This window comes from Lipotes vexillifer, unplaced genomic scaffold, assembly GCF_000442215.2.
Source record: "Lipotes vexillifer unplaced genomic scaffold, Lipotes_vexillifer_v1.1 scaffold349, whole genome shotgun sequence".
NCBI classification, from domain to species: Eukaryota; Metazoa; Chordata; class Mammalia; order Artiodactyla; family Lipotidae; genus Lipotes; species Lipotes vexillifer.
In genome coordinates this window covers 1,032,661-1,039,411 of record NW_006790574.1, presented here as the reverse complement: position 1 = coordinate 1,039,411, position 6,751 = coordinate 1,032,661, and positions in this window count along the sequence as shown.

The following is a 6,751-nucleotide window of genomic DNA, read 5'->3' as shown; positions in this document are numbered from 1 at the left end:
GGTACGCGGGCCTCTCACTGTTGTGGCCTCTCCCGTTGCGGAGCACAGGCTCCGGACGCGCAGGCTCAGCGGCCGTGGCTCACGGGCCCAGCCGCTCCGTGGCATGTGGGATCTTCCCGGACCGGGGCACGGACCCGTGTCCCCTGTATCGGCAGGAGGACTCTCAACGACTGTGCCACCAGGGAAGCCCGCCTTAGAGCTTTTGAACACACTGTCCACTCTTCCTGGAAGCCCTTGCTACCAGCTCTGCCTGTCAATTTCACTTTTTACTAGCCTTTCAAGCCCCAGCTCACATGTCACCTCAAGTAAATGAAACTCTGTCCAACTCATGCAGCTATTTTTTCTTTTTTCTTGGTAAACTGGGAACATGGAGTGGTGGGGAAGTTTGAAGAGGGGTGGAAAAAAAGAACTAGCATGTTTTGGACATGGAATTTAGTATTTACAACTATCCTGTGAGGTCAGTGTTTTTACCTTCACTTTTCAGATGAGAAAACAGAGAGTGAATGAGTTGAGTGGCTTGCTGAAGGCAGAATCAGAATTAGGACTCAGCTGTACATGATCCCAAAGCTCTCTCCATTCTGCCCCATCATTAGACTTGTCCTCATTTGGGGACAAGCACATCATAACACACTAGTCTGGCCCCCACTAGACTTCAAACTCCTGAGCAGCCAGTCTCTGTGTCATTCTCATCAGTGCTCCTGGTATTTACCATAGCATAACTCCATAGTTATTTATTGAATGAGTGAATGAACAAATGAGGAATACCCCTATGACTTACATATTGTAACAAACACTATCTGTGCTGAGCTAGTTGTTAAATAAAGCTATTTGTGAGTTATCCCTAATGATGTTTTCCATCTTCTCTCTATTTTTTCTCTGAAATTAAGAGGTACCATAATTAGGAGGCCAATTATAATTTTGGTGCCCAGAGAGACAATCACTGATTGAGTCTGCCAGGCTACCAGCTACGCTGACATGGTTTGCACAACTGGTGTTTGAACAGAGACTGACGTTGATTTGACATTGGCAGGTAACGCAATAGCCTGGCAGCTTTCAGAAAATATCAAATTACTCTAAAAGCAAATTTTCCCCTTTGTGACATTCCTCTGAGAGCTAGAAACTCATTCATGTCAAACTTAACTTCATATTTCCTTTATTTGGAAAAATAAAATGAAACACCTTATCACCAAAAACTAGACATGTTTGAGAATGACCACATTTAAAATAAACATTATATATATATATATATGTTTTCCAAATAAATAAGAGATAGAACATGTAAAGTTAAACACTTGGTTTCTGATTTCTGGAACCAGACTCTCTGGGTTTGAATTCCAACTCTGATATTTACTAGCTGAAAACTAGTTATTAGTTATATAATAATTAGGTAAATTGTTAACCTGTCTATGCTGCAGTTTCCTTATCTGTAATTTGGGGACAATAGTTGTACCTATTTTAGAGTTGTTTTAAAATTTAAGTAAATTTCTTAATGCAGTTAAACCATCATTTTTCAAATGGAAAATACTGATTGTAGTTGTATCACCTGTTACTGAAAAATTCTTATAATTACCCTAAAACTTTATTCTATTCTTCTGGGCCTGTTTCCTCATTCTTAGTACAAGAGGGCAAATTATTTGATCCTTGTGACCTGCGCGATCGTAACATTCTACAATTGCACAGCTTCCGGGGATTTACTTTCATTCCCTTGTTTCCACAACAAAACCCCAGTTTCCTAAAATTTGCCTTCTGAGGAGATGGAGAACAGGAAATTATTAACCTATTACTTAATTTTCACAAGACTAAATATAAAATTAAACAAAACTTGCACTTTAACTTTGAAACCATGAAGACATTTAACTTCTAGTCTTCAAATTTAAGAGCTAGATGGTGTGAAAGAGGTCGGAATTGTGTGCTTATGTCTCCATTGCCCTGTTCCAATGCTGCAGTAGGTCTCATTCTTTCTCATTGTATAATAGTTTGTTTGCATGTTTCCTCTTGAGACTGTAAGTTCCGTAGATGTGATACCAAAACATATTTGCTGAATAAATAAATAAACAGATGGATGGGTCAATCAATTGATGCTTCTCTGTTTTCAGGAGTTCAAAAGCTGAGTAATAATTTTCTTAAAGATAAGGATGGAATGTTATCAAAAAAACCATTTCAGATTAAAATACCACTGTGAAGATGGCTTTGGAACTCGTTGGTTTTACATTTTTATTTATTTATTTATTTTTAACATCTTTATTGGAGTATAATTGCTCTACATTGTTGGATTAGTTGCTGCTATATAACAAAGTGAATCAGCTATACATATACATATATCCCCATATCCCCGCCTTCTTGCGTCTCCCTCCCACCCTCCATATCCCACCCCTCTAGGTGGTCACAAAGCACCGAGCTGATCTCTCTGTGCTATGCGACTGTTTCCCACTAGCTATCTATTTGACATTTGGTAGTGTATATATGTCCATGCCACTCTCTCACTTCGTCCCAGCTTACCCTTCCCCCTCCCTGTGTCCTCAAGTCCATTCTCAATGTCTGCATCTTTATTCCTGTCCTGTCCCTAGATTCTTCATAACCATTTTTTTCTAGATTCCATATATATGTGTTAGCATACAGTATTTGTTTTTCTCATTCTCACTTACTTCACTCTGTATCAGAGACTCTAGGTCCATCCACCTCACTACAAATAACTTAATTTCATTTCTTTTTATGACTGAGTAATATTCCATTGTATATATGTGCCACATCTTCTTTATCCATTCATCTGTCGATGGACACTCAGGTTTCTTCCATGTCCTGGCTATTGTAAATAGTGGTGCAATGAACACTGTGGTACATGATTCTTTTTGAATTATGTTTTTCTCGGGGTATATGCCGAGTAGTGGGATTGCTGGGTCATATGCTAGTTCTATTTTTAGTTTTTTAAGGAATCTCCATACTGTTCTCCACAGTGGCTGTATCAATTTACATTCCCACCAACAGTGCAAGAGGGTTCCCTTTTCTCCACACCCTCTCCAGCATTTGTTATTTGTAGATTTTTTGATGATGGCCATTCTGACCGGTGTGAGGTGATACCTCATTGTAGTTTTGATTTGCATTTCTCTAATGATTAGTGATGTTGAGCATCCTTACATGTGTTTGTTGGCAATCTGTATATCTTCTTTGGAGAAATATCTATTTAGGTCTTCTGCCCATTTTTGGATTGGGTTGTTTGTTTTTTTTTGATTTTGAGCTGCATGAGCTGCTTGTAAATTTTGGAGATTAATCCTTTGTCAGTTACTTCATTTGCAAATATTTTCTCGCATTCTGAGGGTTGTCTTTTGGTCTTGTTTATGGTTTCCTTTGCTGTGCAGAAGCTTTGAAGTTTCATTAGGTCCCATGTGTTTATCTTTGTTTTTATTTCCATTTCTCTAGGAGGTGGGTCAAAAAGGATCTTGCTGTGATTTATGTCACAAAATGTTCTGCCTATGTTTTCCTCTAAGACTTTGATAGTGTCTGGCCTTACATTTAGGTCGTTAATCCATTTTGAGTTTACGTTTGTAGATGGTGTTAGGGAGTGTACTGATTTCATTCTTTTAAAAGTAGCTGTCCAGTTTTCCCAGCACTGCTTATTGAAAACACTGTCTTTTCACCATTGTATATTCTTGCCTCCTTTATCAAAGATAAGGTGACCATATGTGCGTGGGTTTATCTCTAGGCTGTCTATCCTCTTCCATTGATCTATATTTCTGTTTTTGTGCCAGTACCGTACTGTCTTGATTACTGTAGCTTTGTAGTATATTCTGAAGTCCAGGAGCCTGATTTCTCCAGCTCCATTTTTCTTTCTCAAGATTGCTTTGGGTATTCGGGGTCTTTTGTGTTTCCATACAAATTGTGAAATTTTTTGTTCTAGTTCTGTGAAAAATGCTATTGGTAGTCTGATAGGGATTGCATTGAATCCGTAGATTGCTTTGGTCATTTTCACAATGTTGATTCTTCCAATTCAAGAATATGGGTAAATCTCTCCATCTGTTTGTATCATCTTTAATTTCTTCCATCAGTGTCTTATAGTTTTCTTCATACAGGTCTTTTGTCTCCTTAGGTAGGTTTATTCCCAGGTATTTTATAATTTTTGTTGCAATGGTCAGTGGGAGTGTTTTCGTAATTTCTCTTTCAGATTTTTCATCATTAGTGTATAGGAATGCAAGAGATTTCGGTGCATTAATTTTGTATCCTGCTACTTTACCAAATTCATTGATTTACTCTAGTAGTTTTCGGGTAGCATTTTTAGGATTTTCTGTGTATAGTATCATGTCATCTGCAAACAATGACAGTTTTACTTCTTCTTTTCTGATTTGAAGTCCTTTTATTTCTTTTTCAACTCTGATTGCTGTGGCTAAAACTTCCAAAACTATGTTGAATAATAGTGGTGAGAGTGGGCCACTTGTTCGTGACCTTAGTGGAAATGGTTTCAGTTTTTCACCATGGTGAACGATGTTGGCTGTGGGTTTGTCATATATGGTCTTCATGATGTTAAGGTAAGTTCCCTCTATGCCTACTTTCTGGAGAGTTTTTTCATAAATGGGTGTTGCATTTTGTTGAAAGCTTTTTATGCATCTATTGAGATTACCATATGGTTTTTATCCTTCAATTTGTTAATATGGTGTAGCACATTGATTGATTTGTGTATATTGAAGAATTCTCACATTCCCAGGATAAACCTCACTTGATCATGGTGTATGATCCCTTTAACGTGCTGCTGGATTCTGTTTGCTAGTATTTGGTTGCGGATTTTTGCATCTATGTTCATCAGTGATATTGGCTTGTAGTTTTCTTTTCTTGTAACATCTTTGTCTGCTTTCGGTATCAGGGTGATGGTGGTCTCATAGAATGAGTTTTGGAGCGTTCCTCCCTCTGCTATATTTTGGAAGTGTTTGAGAAGGATAGCTGTTCTCTCTTCTCTAAATGTTTGGTAGAATTTGCCTGTGAAGCCGTCTGGTTATGGGATTTTGTTTGTTGGAAGATTTTTATTCACAATTTCAATTTTAGTGCTTGTGATTGTTCTGTTTATGTTGTCTATTTCTTCCTGGTTCAGTCTCAGAAGGTTGTGCTTTTCCAAGAATTTGTCCATTTCATCCGGGTTGTCGATTTTTTTGGCATATAGTTGCTTGTTGTAATCTCTCATGATCCTTTGTATTTCTGCAGTGTTAGTTGTTACTTCTTTTTCATTTCTAATTCTGTTGATTGAGTCTTCTCCCTGTTTTTCTTGATGAGTTTGGCTAATGGTTTATCAATTTTCTTTATCTTCTCAAAGAACCACCTTTTAATTTTATTGATCTTTGTTATCATTTCTTTTGTTTCTTTTTCATTTATTTCTGATCTGATCTTTATGATTTCCTTCCTTCTGCTAAACTTGGGGGGTGTTTTTTTGTTTTTCTTTCTCTAATTGCTTTAGGTGTAGGGTTAGGTTATTTATTGAGATGTTTCTTGTTTTTTGAGGTAAGATAGTATTGCTATAAACTTCCCTATTAGAACTGCTTTGGCTGCATCCCATATGTTTTGGGTCATCGTGTTTTCACTGTCATTTGTTTCTAGGTATTTTTTGATTTCCTCTTTCATTACTTCAGTGATCGCTTGGTCATGTAGTAGTGTATTGTTTAGCCTCCATGTGTTTGTATTTCATACAGATTTTTTCTTGTAATTGATATCTAGTCTCATAGTGTGTGGTCAGAAAGATACTTGATATGATTTCAATTTTCTTAAATTTATCAATGCTTGATTTGTGACCCAAGATATGATCTATCCTGGAGAATTTTCCATGAGCACTTGAGAAGAAAAGGTATTCTATTGTTTTTGCATGGAATGTCCTATAAATATCAATTAAGTCCATCTTGTTTAATGTAACATTTAAAGCTTGTGTTTCCTTATTTATGTTCATTTTGGATGTTCTGTCCATTGGAGAAAATGGGGTGTTAAAGTCCCCTATTATTATTGTGTTACTGTTGATTTCCCCTTTTATGGCTGTTAGTATTTGCCTTATGTGCTGAAGTGCTCCTATGTCAGGTGCTTAAATATTTACAATTGTTATATATTCTTCTTGAATTAATCCCTTGATCATTATGTACTGTCTTTATTTGTCTCTTTTAATAGTCTTTATTTTAAAGCCCATTTTTTCAGATATGAGCATTGCTACTCCAGCTTTCTTTTGATATCATTTGCATGGAATGTCTTTTTCCATCCCTTCACTTTCAGTCTGTATGTGTCCCTAGCTCTGAAGTGGGTCTCTTGTAGACAGTATATATATGGATCTTGTTTCTGTGTCCATTCAGCCAGTCTGTGTCTTTTGGTTGGTGCATTTAATCCATTTACATTTAAGGTAATTATCGATATGTTCGTTCCTATTACCATTTTCTTAATTGTTTTGGGTTTGGTTTTGTATGTCTTTTCCTCCTCTTGTGTTTCCTGCTTAGAGAATTTCCTTTAGCATTTGTTGTAAAGCTGGTTTGGTGGTGCTGAATTCTCTTAGCTTTTGCTTGTCTGTAAAGGTTTTAATTTCTCCATCAAATCTGAATGAGATCCTTGCTGGGTAGAGTAATCTTGGTTGTAGGTTTTTCCCTTTCATCACTTTAAATATGTCCTGCCACTCACTTCTGGGTTGCAAAGTTTCTGCTGATAGATCAGCTGTTAAACTTATAGGGATTCCCTTGTATGTTATTTGTTGCTTTTCCCTTGCTGCTTTTAATATTTTTTCTTGTATTTAATTTTTGAT